We start from the raw sequence: 13,496 nt of genomic DNA on the forward strand, positions 1-13,496 counted from the left end.
TGAGTGCTTACACCTCACATTTATTTATGTGACCCTTTTCTCATAGATGCCGGGCATACAACTTTCCCTAATATTAGGCAGAGGTTGTTCATTATCTGTAAAACCATTGCTTTTCCAATTAAACTGAATGTAGTTGTTAATCTCTGAAAATTTAACCTAGGTGTTTTCATTCCACCCCTCACCAATAAAATGGATACAGTGAAGAGGTTCTTCAGGGACAAGTACAGCAGTGGGGGGAAGAAAATAGCAGGATTTATCACATCCTTCCTCTCTTTTTAATTAGGGAAAAATGGAGGAAAGACACTGGAAGCAAAATCAATTTGCTGCTCTTGATTTGGCTTTTTGTTTAGTGACAATCTGACTCCTAAGACCAAATTATCTCTGGGGAAATAATTTCACTTACTTCAAGGCAATTTCTCCAATAGACAAGATGCTTACCTTTCTTTCTGAGGTCTGTATGTTTCCTCTCTTTGTTCTCTGAAATATCTTTTATTTCAGGGCTTTTCTCCATTGGTCCTTCAAATGAGATCTTCAAAGTGAGGAGCATTTTCTCTATACAACTAAGCTTCTCTCCATACCTATAACAAGTGTTAAAACAAATTAGAAATTACTTTATCTGCAAAACAACGGGGAAAAGACATTTTGGATTATGGGGCAGCATTCTGATGAGAAGAAAGAACAAGGGAGACACACTGATTGATTTGAAGTCAATGTGACAGAAGAAAGATGACCTTTCATTAGACTCATAATTCATTAATTATTTCTCCACCACCCATCTGTAAGCCAGTCCTATTGTCAGTTATATTGTATACCAGCAGAACTCTTTAAGCATTCTTAATCCAAACCACGATAGAAAGATTGTCATTTATTTCTGCTTTTTTTTTTCTTTGCCTTTCCAGATCTTTATTTGGAACTTATGTCAAAATAAATTTTGAGGATCCTGATTGTGGGTTTAGTTGAATTTAAGGTGTTTGAAATTTATGTTCTACTTCAGAGTTTCAGTCCTGTAAAATTTCCCACTGGGAACTAACCAGAAAACCATTTCCATTTTATTTTTTTTCTTTTTGAGGATCTTAAAAGTCATGTCAGAAAGATGAAATGACCATCAATAGTTCCCAAGGGGAAGACTGGATATAGAGGAGATTCATGAGCAGTTCTTAATGCATCAGCTTTTCCCACACATTCAAAACCCACATGAAAATCGGAACCCATGCAGTAAAAGCCCTTATGAGCTTGTGCACCACTTAAAAATTTAAACAGTTCTCTAATGGAAAAAGATAACCTATTAAAGGCCAAATGCCCATCTAACAATGTAATGTTCATTCTGCTCAGGCTGTTGGGCCTCTCCATTTTGCTATTAAAGTCCTTTCTGCTTTTTTCTTTTGTGTAGCACCAACTGAGATGGAAGCCTAACAAAGGTGTTGTTTCCCAGGTGGTATCTCTGTTTTCTTGCTCTCCTGTACAGAGGGAACTGGGAGACACCCAGATGTGACCACTAGGTAATGGGGATGAAATGCTGGCAGCATGGCAAGATTAATGGGAGCTGATCCATTGGCATTTTCTTTCATAACTCTTCAGTCCTTTGTAATTTGTATATCCTGTTCCAACTTTCCGCTTTCAATATGAGCAGCTCACCTATTCAGTTTTTCCTCTGACTAGCATCACCTCAAGGTTACGGAACAACCACCACGAAGGAACTTCACTGGAAGGACAAAATCCACATTCTTCTTTACCCTGAGAATCCTCCGAAGGAATACTTTCATCCACAGCAAAGGGATACACTGCTACTAGAGAGTAGTTGCTGTAAGAGCAGCTCTCATTCTGGTGAAACGTGGCTTGAGAGACAGCAGGAACATTCATCTCAGCTGAACATTCAGGGGAGTATCTCTATGTAAGCACATCCACCTTTCATTCTGGAGGCAGGCTGAGAATTTACTTATGGTGAGCTAGTACGGCTCAGGTGATGAGTGACTCCGTCTTAGTGGAGAAGCAGCACAGGACAACTGAGCTCATCCAAAATTTTGCTGCCACAGTTGAAAGAGGGAAGTACTACACCATCTACATCACTCTTAGACATGCTGTCTTACTTATCTTTCACCAGTTCTGATGCTTGCTGAGAACTCCTGAGAACTGATACAATCCAGTAATCCAGCAGCAAATTATCTCAGAAAAAGCAATTTAATTTTCTTCCAGGATAGGGGCAAAGCTGGTTCAGTAAAAAGTTTTACAAGCTGCAGAGTCAGCACATGATTGCACAGCTGAAAGCAAGAGCAAGAGCAGGGGGAACAAGGAGGAAGAGGATCTCTCCCCCTCAACAGATATTAACAGATATTAAGATTCAGACATTACATAAAACTTCATCTTTGGGATCACATGTTGTCTCCCATCACTGTGAAGTCATCCAAGCAGAGGGGTGACGATGAGTAAAATTCTTTGGAGAACTCTGACAGAAAAAGAAAAATGTATGTGAATAGTGTTGTCCAAACATATATTTTTGTGGAAGAAAATTGCAGAGTGAGTATTTTAGTAAAGAGGATATTTTAATCCTTTTTGGTTTTTTTTTTTCTTTTAATCTGCTTAACATTAATCACAAACAAACATTTGGCACAAAGTATTGCCTTGTTAATGATCAGTACCTTGCTCCTTCTAGTGTTGGGAAGCACTGAAATTCAGCATTTACAGCCTGGGTAACAAGTTGCTAAACACTAACTGGGAAAACTCCTAACCTTTCTAGTGAGGAATAGAAAAGAGAAAGGGAAGGGGAGAGGGAAAGGAAAGAGAAAGAGAAAGGAATACATCATTATACAGCACAAAAATAGATCACAAACTTCTTTCTTTTTTAGTTCTTTGCAGGTTCCTTTTCAAGTAAAAGACGTGACTTCTAAAAAGCTTGCAACAGCACTGCTTTGCACTTTTCATAAAGACTCCTAAAAGTCATTAACTTCCATGTGGCCCATGGCCTTTGCCTTTGGGGAAGACATGAAATGACTGTTCTCTGCTCTCAGAGCCAATCACCTTTCCCTGTAACCAGGCACAGTTGGGTGTTTACCCAGGAACAGTGCCCACAGGGCCCCGCTTGTCAGTGCAACTGGTGAGGCATCAATGACCAACTGCTGCTACCACCACACCAGTAAAGTCCTCAAAAGTCATCCCCAACCTGGGAAGCAGGCCTATGAGGGCAGAAATTGCATTGCCTAACGGTATACACCTCCCCATACTCAGGAAAAAATCATCACAGTAGCAGGTCAGAAACAGAGATGGGTAGCCAAAGTTTCTTTCTGCATACCTACTACGTGGATTTATATCATTGTATGATTTCCTCCTCTCAAGGACCAAGGACAAGCTATGCAGCAGCACACAAAGTGCCCAGGGTGGCCTGTAGGTATTTATTATTTACTGCAGTCTCAGGATGTCCATGCTAAAAGCAGCCTGGGGAAGCAGGCTATGCTTTATCCACCACATGACCCAGTTTCCAGCAGCTCAGTCAAGCACTTCTGTCACCAGCGACAGGGCTGACTAATGTTCAGTGAAGTAGGTGATGAGTTATGTGGAACTAGCTTCCAGAGGAAATTAATTTCCAGAGAGAGGCTCTGGCTACTTGAACTTTGTTTTAAAAAGCCTGTGTTTTATTGCAGTCTAAGTTAATGAAGAAAGGTAACTGCCATGCTGCTGCACTGCCTGTGTTCTCTCTCAGCCACCTTTCTTCCAGCAGCAGAAGCAGCAGTGGAATGCGAACATCCACTGAAATAAGCTTCCATTTGCACTCATTTTACTGTTTCTCTTTCTACTGCCACATCTACTGCTCTACTATTACCATGAGAAATAATCAAACCTACTTTTAATACAATGCTGTTCATATGGCACCTCTGCCAAGACCATTCTTGAGCAGAGGAACAGATTGCAAAAAGTACCACATGCTCAGCCTTCTGCCTGGGAACTTAGGTAGGAGATAACATCTATGTAATGCTCAGCACTCCTCACAAGCACCCAATCTCCTAAAAAACTACTTTTTTATGGTTTTATTCTGCCAGACCTACCACAGTGAATGTCCCTCCAGGGTTTCCATCTCTGTGCACCGTACTTAACCTAGTCTTTGCATGATGGAAGATTTTGGAGGCCCTTAACTGAAACCTTAGTTCAGAGAGTAGGATAAAGGCACTATTAAATGCATCAATCTGAAGAATGTGTTCTCCATACTACATAGCCATACTACAAAATTTACCCTAAAATTTAGGATAAACTACTTTGTGGAACCTGTACACAGCAAGTACTGCGTTCACACCCGGGTAGGTTACTGCTTCTAATAGCACTGAGCTCAAACATCTCAGTTAAAACATCTATTGGCTCTCAACATGTTCAAAAGTATGACTTTCTACATTTCAGACATGTGGGATAATGTGGTAAAAATGCAAAAGAATCTTTTACTTTGGAGTGGCTGCTATTCCAACTGTTAATCTTAGCACAGAAAATCAAGCACACATATCTCTGCTCAGGATCCTTTACATGAACATTGCTGGAAAACACACTTTGGTGGATTCGATCCTTTGCAGTATTTCCTCACCAAATGAATCAGAAAACAGCATGTGGGTTAAAGCAAAGACGTCACAAGATGGGATTTTGTTCTGATATTTCATACTGTTATTTCAAACTAAAAAATGATGAAAAACATAAAGAACTTGAACGTGCTTTTGTTTGCAATTCTTTGAGGCCCCATGTGTTTGCAAAGAATCTGGTAAAAGCACGTACAAATTGTAAAAAGAATTTAAAAAAGCAGTGCCCAAAAACAGCAGAAACTGAGACAGGTTTAGGCATATGCCTTAGCCTAGTCACAGGAAAGGAAAAAAGGGATCTCCCACTTACCTTTTAGTTGGTCCAGGAAATATAGATACAAGACTAACAACTTCTCAGTCTTTACGTATCTTTATCCTGCTCCTTCATACAATATTTTACATGTTTGGCTAGACACCATGAAGATGTCCCATGCACCTTCATTAGATGAAAAGCTTCTCAACAGTGCAATGGTAAGGTTTCCTACAATAAAACTCAAATGTTCACCTGCTTTCCTTAACGTTTTGAGCTTCTGATCAGTACTAAATTCAGCCATGTCTGATTCGTTGGAGTGCATACCCAGCCTTCTCATCAGCACTTGCCATCCATAAGCATTCAAAATTAATGACTCAGTTTCTCATCAGACTGCTTTAGAAGAGGTTTTTTTAACAGTTATGAATTCTAAGGAGATTTATTTGTCAGATTTTTGATGTTGGTGATTTCTGCTTCTAAAACTCTTCTAGGTAGTCACTAACATAGTAATCTTACTTTTTAAAAACAGACACATGAAGGTCATGTGAAATAACATGACTCCAGAAGTTCATGCTATATAATAAAAATAAATGCATGAAGCTTGATAGTTTTTTTATTTGTTAGCTTCACAAACTTTGTATACAGTCTAGAGCAAAGAGTCAGGACTAGAAAAAGGCAGTCCTTTTTTTTTTTGAGGGACAAGAGGCAGCAGCGGGGTGAGAGATCCCTGCCCTCAGCAGCAGGGAAAACAGCAAAAGCAGAATCGTGATTCTTCACATAGACACCTCATGGAGGTGCAGGGGATGAGCTGCACCTTTTGCTACAATGGTATAAAGTGAATAAGCAAAACACAAGCTCCCTAAATTTCAATTGCAATGAAACAAGAAGCAATAGCCAGAAAACTCCAAGGGACAAAATTTCAGTTATCTTCTTTGAGTGGAAATGCACACTCAGACTTAAATCTAGATGTCTCACAAAACAGACCAGAGGCACAGGTAGTAAAATTGTACTACATCAAAACTAACTTCAGATGTGGGAAAACCTAAGGGTATTATTCTTCCAAGAATATATTTACACAAAATCATTTATTTCTACTCTAAACCATTTTAGCTGCTAACAAGCCAGAGGGTAGGGGCCACCAAAACTTGTTTTATATAACAAAAAGGAGTTTTCCTTTTCTATTCCACTTCTAACTAGAAACATTTGACCAGTGTTGCCCAAACTAGGCTGTATTTACTTCCAAAAAGAAGATCATGTTAGATTTTCAATGACAGCATAAATTGTCTCAGAAAAACATGAGACTGACAAAAACAAAGGACAAACCTGAAAAGACAGAGGACTAGATTAAAAAAGCATATGTCACTTCAGCCTTCCAAGTTTTTTCTGTCTCTCTGCAGGTACATCTTCATTTTTCTCAGCATTTCAGTACAATTGCCATGAAGCTGGGATCTGTTCTGTGGGAGAATGATGTCATGGCAAAAATTATTCCTAAGCCTTTTACGTCTGATGTGAGAAAAGATGTTGTTCTCCAGGTCTAATGGGGACCAGGTTGTAGTCCTACTACTTGCCTTGTTTATGTACAGAACAGTGGTGGCAAGACAGCTCACAAGACAATGCAATTCCAACTGGGCACTGTAACCAGATGGGGTGCTAAAACAAAACAGTAGCCCAAAGCAGAAGAGCGAATGAAAGACCCGCTGTTACCCTGGGTAGATCAGGGGGCCTTCTCTGACAGAAGGAGGTGAAAGCCAACTGCGTGCAAGCACGTGCATAGCCATGAAATTAATATATGTCTTCAAACTAAATCCCCTGGCATAATTAAAGTCAGCAGAAGTTCCCTTGTGTGTCTCTCTGCTCATTTACATAATCTTACCCACATTTCTGTGCTGTGCATCAACCCTGGTCAGCACAGCAGGGACAGGTCACACAGATAAAATCCCTGACATTTTGCAGCTCCTTTTAAAAGTCTGCATCCATGCAGGGATCCTGACAGCTCCTGGACTGACAACCCTGAAGTAGCACGTTGCTGCAGGTTGGAGCAGCTGTGGCACAGTGGGCAGTGCTGTGTGTTCCCTCTGCACCAGCCCGATGCAAACCAGTCACAGCAGGGGGGAGTCAGAGGCAGTGTTTTAGTTTCTCTGCTGAAAGATGCCAAGCTTGCAGTCATCAATTTATTTTATTCAGGGTCTCTCCCCCGGGCAGGGGCAGGAGCCACCACGTCATGTCACCAGCTGGTGAGCAGGCTCCGCAAATTTGTACCAACAGTCAAGAAGTGCAAAGGCAGATTCTGCTCTTCACTGCATGGGTAGAGGATAGCTCTGATCTGCAAAGCAGCCTTATCCCGTCCCTCCAATTTAAGCAGTTCAGAGCCTTTTTTCGAGGAGACAAATGTTTCATTTGCATTTCCCTTTCCCACATCGGGTACTAGGAACATATCGCTGATGGCAATCACACAGGCTGTACATCACACAGCACTTCTGAAATCTCTTTTTGTGTGTTTCACAATCAAATTAATATGAAAATCCACAGAGGCACAGGTCATCCTCCAAGTCACAGTATTTCTTAAGTGAAGAGAATCATTCAAGGCCTAATGTTGTGTTATCTGACTGAATGCTGGAAGCTTTCTCAGCACAGTAATTGGTAACACTAGAGGTTTTTTACAAAGTGTTGAAACTTCAGTTTAAGTGAAATACATCTGCTAGCAAAGACATAAACCATTTTTGAAAACAGAGCATATATCATGGATCCAGACTATACCACCATTGTACCACTGCCCTTCTTTGAAACGTGGGTAAAGGGTCAGACTTCCAAATTGAGACCCCTAGCAAAATCTTTATTTACCATGTACCAATCTCCTGATGCTTGATCTGCCTCCCTCAGCCAGGACCTTATTCTCAAACACCTCCATGTCTGAAAGCCTGCATCTGTCCCCAAACCTCTCTACATCTGAGGGCCTGGAGGACCCCAGCCCTGCCACAGTTTTTACCAGAGGTGGTGCCTGCCCCTCTGAAAGCAGGCAGGAGCCACACTTCATTCTCTCACACAAATCCTGTGCTGGGCAGAAGAGCTATACCTCAATGATTTGCAATCTCCAGGAAGCCCAGAAGCAGCTTTTTGTCCACCTTTGGGGTGGATGGCATTAAAATAGGCACATGCCATCTTTTCTTTATAAATGCACAGGTTTGAGTCTTGTCATCTTTTCATTTGCCTCCAACTTAATAAAAATTATCCCATCGCTTTGAAAGCTAATGGAGAAATGGTGAAAGAGTACAAATATCATACAACCCCTATATTACCTATGACTAGCTAGTTGGAAATCAGAGCAAGAGATCTTCTTGGCCAGGGAACCTGCATCCAAGCAAGCTCCTTCCCAAAGGGCGCATTTCATGCAAGTTTGAAGGGAAGGGTTGAAAATCAGCATAAGCAAAGCAATCTTTCTTTTTTTTCAGAACAGTCCTTCAGTTGTGGAGGAGTAAGAATACACTTTCAGAATCACTGTTGTGACTTAATCTTTCTAAATACCATTTCACAGGAGGCCAAGTACCCTGCATTTTTAAGGAGATTTCATAGACTGTTGATCTTAATATAATCTCTCACAAACGTTTATGGGGAGAGTTTTATTTAATACAGTCTGTGATCTGTATAAACATCACCATGGTATTAGGCTAACCAAACTCTGAGCTGAACTGGAAGTCGTGTGGGAGCTTTATTTGGGATATTAAAGTAGCACAGTTCAAAGTATGATTTTATTTGCAGTAGACTGCTGGGAATTAGAGATTAGTCATATGGGGATTTTAACAGTTGTGTGGTTATGAGAGGTTGACGCAATGGTTTTCATCTTGTAAAATGTCACTAAACTGTCTTGTTACTTAAAATTACAAGATTAAGTATCTAAATACTTAAATCCCCAAAGAAAGGCTTGAATTTTTGGGATGGGGGGGCAGGAGAAAAGCACAGAAGGAGAAAAGTCAAAAAGTATCTGCAAACACAATTCTACATTATTCTCACAAGTAACTAGAAAAATGGCACTAGAGCTTCCGAATCTAATTTTCTCTCCATGACCCTGTGTCAGATTCATTCAGTTTACAAGTTGATTTCATATTATTAATTGTCAGCCTTGAAAACTCCACTTGGGATCCACAAATCAAGTTGTGTCTCTTTATACCTCCTAAATCACCAGTAATGAAGATTCTGCCCTTTGTAATTTACTTGTCAGTGCTTTGGAGATCCAGACCCAAATCTATCTTACTTACTCCCACAGTGCCTGCACATGCTGGCTTTGGATCTTTTCTATAGAAGCACTGTTTTTTCAACCTGGAGGAGACTAAGACAGACATTTCCCAGGTTGTATCACTTTTTTTTCTCTACTCTCTGCAAACAGGCTCTATGGATGTTTGCATATTGCTGGGATATTCAGAATATCTGTGACAGGTGGGTCTTAAAAACGTTGGAAAAGATGAACTAAGTGAAGGATGAGATGTGATTACTCGCTTTGTCGCCCTGATATATATGTTGATTATCTCAGTAGAAGAACAGGCAGAGAAGGAAAACAGAAAATGATGGGGAAAATTCGACCACCATAGCAGAGTTTCAATATACCTTACATTCTCTTGGTATTATTTCATATGCACACAGGAATCCAGGTTTCCGTGACATCAAAATTCTTGGTGTTTTACCACCAGTATCAACAACTACTATTGATTATTAACAGGGAGCTCTTGTCCTATTAGGAGTCCAGCTTTCTTCACATTCTAGGCTTGGTATTGATTTAATTTGCACAGTCGTTCAAGTACATGCAGTTTTTTTAAGCTTATACTTTTAGGAAAGTGATAGTGTTTTACATTAGGAAGTGTCATTTGCTAGATTCACATATGGCAATTACATAGTGAGTTGAAAAAGAAGAAATCAAGGGCTGTGTGGGGGAGTTCATGACTTGTACCTCCCTGCCAGGTATTAAGGCAGAGACAGAAGACCCTCTTCTAGCAAAAATATCACTAATTTTGACTTCTCACACAAAAGCAAGATGAGAGACCAGCCATGATATCTTTGCCAACTCTAGACTCTGCGTATTGAAACCTGTGCTACTGTTGCTTGCAGTCCAGTTTCTGGTAATCGTTCTGCCCCAAAATGGGGAAAGGTGATATGAACCCAGACACTCTGTATTTAATCCCCCAAACATCAAACCAACTCCAAAATCCATACAGTAATTGTAAGCTTAAAATTAATTTTGTCTCATATCACTTCAGAGGATGGAAAAATGCCAATCATCCATGATTTTCACTCCATTCATTCATTAAATTCCTGACATGGTGGATCCAGTAGAAAGAAAATCACCATACAGACATTAAACAAATGCCACTGAAAACTACAACCTGTTATGAAAAACTAGCTACATAAGACTTTAACAAATATTGAATGTAGTTCATTCTCTACTGAACCAAGACTCTCCTTGCAAAAACATCTTCTCCTCAGCATGCCAGGATGTCTAAATAGTTGCTGAACTGAGGCCTGAGATATGTTCTTATGATCTCGACTGTATCTCATTTTTCTCCTGCCCTTATTTCCAATTTACAAGTGTCTAAAATAGCCACTGTACTTGACTAAGCAGAGTAATCCTGGCGTAACTTTAATCTCAGGATTTCCCAAAGCACCTGACTTGAGGACTACAGAGGAAGTGTATCGGGGTAGATATCAATGTCTGACACACCACAGCAATTTTTATTTTCCCACAGACTTTTCAAACAGGTAGAATTATGATAGTACTCTTCCTCTGAGAGACTGAGTGAGCAAATACATCTCAAACAGTAGTGTTTTGTGTCTTTCTCCCTTGCTCTCCAACACTTTGGACTAAGAATTTACACTGTGCAGAACGGTAGTTTTGCTACTGTTTTGTTGCAGGTAGAGACATCTTAGTACTTCGAATAATCTAGTGGGTCACCTAGTGATGCCATAACTACTCCGAGAAGCAAAAATGATAATAATCTCTTATTCTTGCTTTGAGAGGAATAACCTGTCCTTACCTTCCTGACTTCCAACTACTAAACTCCTTAATCATTGCTGAACTACCATTAAGGTAATCCATGTCATCATTTTAATTCCTTTTAAATATTTGGACTTGTTCACATACTGTGGCAGTGAGTTCCCCTGCTTATCAATCACTGAGAGGAGAATTCTTCCTTGAAGACCTCTAAACCTATACCCTCAGTGAATTTCACCAGGTATTTTTATATTATAGCAGCCCATAGCAGTTCCTTACTCGCTTTCTCCATGCTGTTCACAGCAGACCTCCATAGCAACCCTCAACTATCTCCCCACAGTCACTTTTTCCATAAACTGGAGAATGTGACTTACTCTCACACTATATAAGCCACAGCATCTACCATCCTTGCCCATTCCTGAGCATTTTCCAGTCCTACTCCATCCTACTTGTGATTGAAATGAGAGCCAGGCCTAAAAGAATTAACTGAGGTATCTCGGTCTCCTGAGAAAGCCCCCCCAACACCTGTTCTGCCTGTGCTGCAAAGTCTCTGTTCTGTTCTTCTTACTGGACCTAAACCTAAGAAGAATGCTATAAACGGTATACAATCGACCTAGGGGTTATAAATTAGGACAAGATAGACATTTGAATAGAAAAAAAAGGCTTAGAGCCAAGGGTTTTTGCAAGCTTCAGTAGTTAGGACAAGAAAAATAGAAAGGTAAGAAGATCAAAGTTAGAAAGAAGAGAAGACAACCCCCGATTCAAGGATGAAGGCCGGATCTACCACCAAAACTCAGTGTCAAGAGAAGAATCTGGAAAGCACCACCCTAAGCTCTGCCTAGACTCTGCCTACTATGAATATGCATGAATAGATATTGTAAGCATATGAATATGTATGTAATCATATATGTAGACTGTATAAATACCTTGATTTTGTACTGGTGCCTTTGAGCAAGTTTCGTGTGGTGCAAAACCACACTTGCTCCCACCGTTGCAATAAATACCTTGCTGCTTAAAGATGCAAAGTCTCTGAGCAGTTCTTCTATTCTGAAGTTTTTCGGCATCAGATAGTGTGATCAGAACTGCATTGATTTATATAGGGATGTAGTAATGTTAGATCTCCATTCCTCATCTGATCATGTCTAGCCTTCTATCAGGAGGTCATGAGGGAGCTGAAATGATGCTTTTTATAATACGGAGGCAGTATCTTCTGTGACCAAGCTGAAACAGCTTTGGTTACAGGGGATCCAGGCTCAGATGAATGAGAGGATACCATCAATAAAAGCAAAAAAATAAAATTAAATAAAATTAAGAAGTCAGCTTAGAATTTATTTTAAAAGAGGAGATAGTGAGATAACTAAAAAGAAAAAGGTATGCAAGCTTTCCTAACCAGTGTTTTGGAGGGGTGAAAAAAAAATCATATTTTATTTTCAAGCTGTGGTTTGAAAAAGCGTCACTGAGGAAACCATACTAGACATTTAGGATATGTCTATGCTGCACAATGCTAATTTATCCAGCTGAGCTCTGTGCTAATGCTATATTGCTTACAGTACTTACAGAAAACTAGTTTAGGGCTCTCCAAAATCTCTTCACCAAATTGCACTGTGAAATGGAGAAATACTCTTTTTTTTTGTCTTCAGCACTGCAGGGCACCTTGAAAAGGTAGGTATCACTCTACTATCTCCTTAACCCAGTACAATATCGTCTACGCTACCCTTGCAGACTTAGAGTATTAAATATATCTTGCAGAAAGACCCAAGCCAGGACAATGTATGAGCTTCATTGTGCATAGATGAATATGCTTACGAAATTCAACAGAAGTGCTCTCAGGCACTAAGTTAAATCCAGGCCTATGGGTCTTCTGCAGCAGTAGGGCCCAAGACGTGTAACCCCCACACTATGCAATGAAAATCAGCTCTTCAGCAGAGCCTGTGCAACATACTATGCTATTGAGGTGGCAGTGACAAACACAAATGTATGTTGTACTTTGGTTACAGCACCTACCACACACTTGAATGCACCTTACTCTGCACAGGCTCAGAACATAACAGCTGGACTGTATCTTGCACAGTCAAAAATGCAGCTGGAACAGGGGGACTTACTTGCTGCTTTAACTCTGATCAATAGTTAAAACTCTTTCTGCCCGTTGCCCACAACAACAGAGCAACACTAAGTTGTGCACAGAGGTTGGTACTAGCTAAGGGCCAAGGTCTTTCTCCAGAGAGCATTCTTGTGCTGTCACAGCCTTGTTGCTGGTTTTACCTAAAGCCTTTGGCCATACACAAAACCATAGGGGCAGCCCCATCTGCCTTGTGCACAGGTATCCAGTGTGCCCCCACATCCACAGGGAAGAAAAACCTCTGCCTGCCAAGCCCTTTCAGACCACAACAACAGTCAGTGCTAAGTGGTGCTTGGAGGGGACAAAACCCAGCATTTTCCAAGTAGCTCTTCACTGAGACCGGCACTGAAGAATCACACCTCCTGAGCACCAGAGGCTGGTCTGGGAGAAACTCAGTACTCAGCAGCTACCCATGACACACAGAACTGACATGATGGCTGGTGTATTTTTGGCCTGATTTCCGTCTGTCAGCTCCCTTTAGTAAATTTTCTCCTTAGCTAATTTTAACCAAATTTGAAAGAAGGGCTGGAGTCTCATAGATAATTATATTTTTATAAGTTTCAGGGATCTGACAGCTGGAGAGAGAATAGAGACCAAAAT

At 40.5% G+C, this 13,496-nt stretch overlaps 1 protein-coding gene across 1 annotated transcript in view; it reads right to left on the minus strand.

The window, feature by feature from the left end:
* F13A1 (coagulation factor XIII A chain) overlaps window positions 1-2,387 on the minus strand; it is a 120,982-nt gene extending 118,595 nt beyond the window's left edge. The window contains exons 1-2 of the mRNA XM_039386561.1: window positions 2,350-2,387; window positions 439-578 (exon numbers count right to left, since the gene is read on the minus strand). The gene's annotated coding sequence lies outside the window, so the exon portion shown is untranslated. The remainder of the gene's footprint in view (window positions 1-438; window positions 579-2,349) is intronic.
* Window positions 2,388-13,496: the final 11,109 nt, after the last annotated feature.

This window comes from Pipra filicauda, unplaced genomic scaffold (assembly GCF_003945595.2).
Source record: "Pipra filicauda isolate LSUMZ 115617 unplaced genomic scaffold, ASM394559v2 scaffold48_size3843733_pilon, whole genome shotgun sequence".
Lineage (NCBI taxonomy): Eukaryota > Metazoa > Chordata > Aves > Passeriformes > Pipridae > Pipra > Pipra filicauda.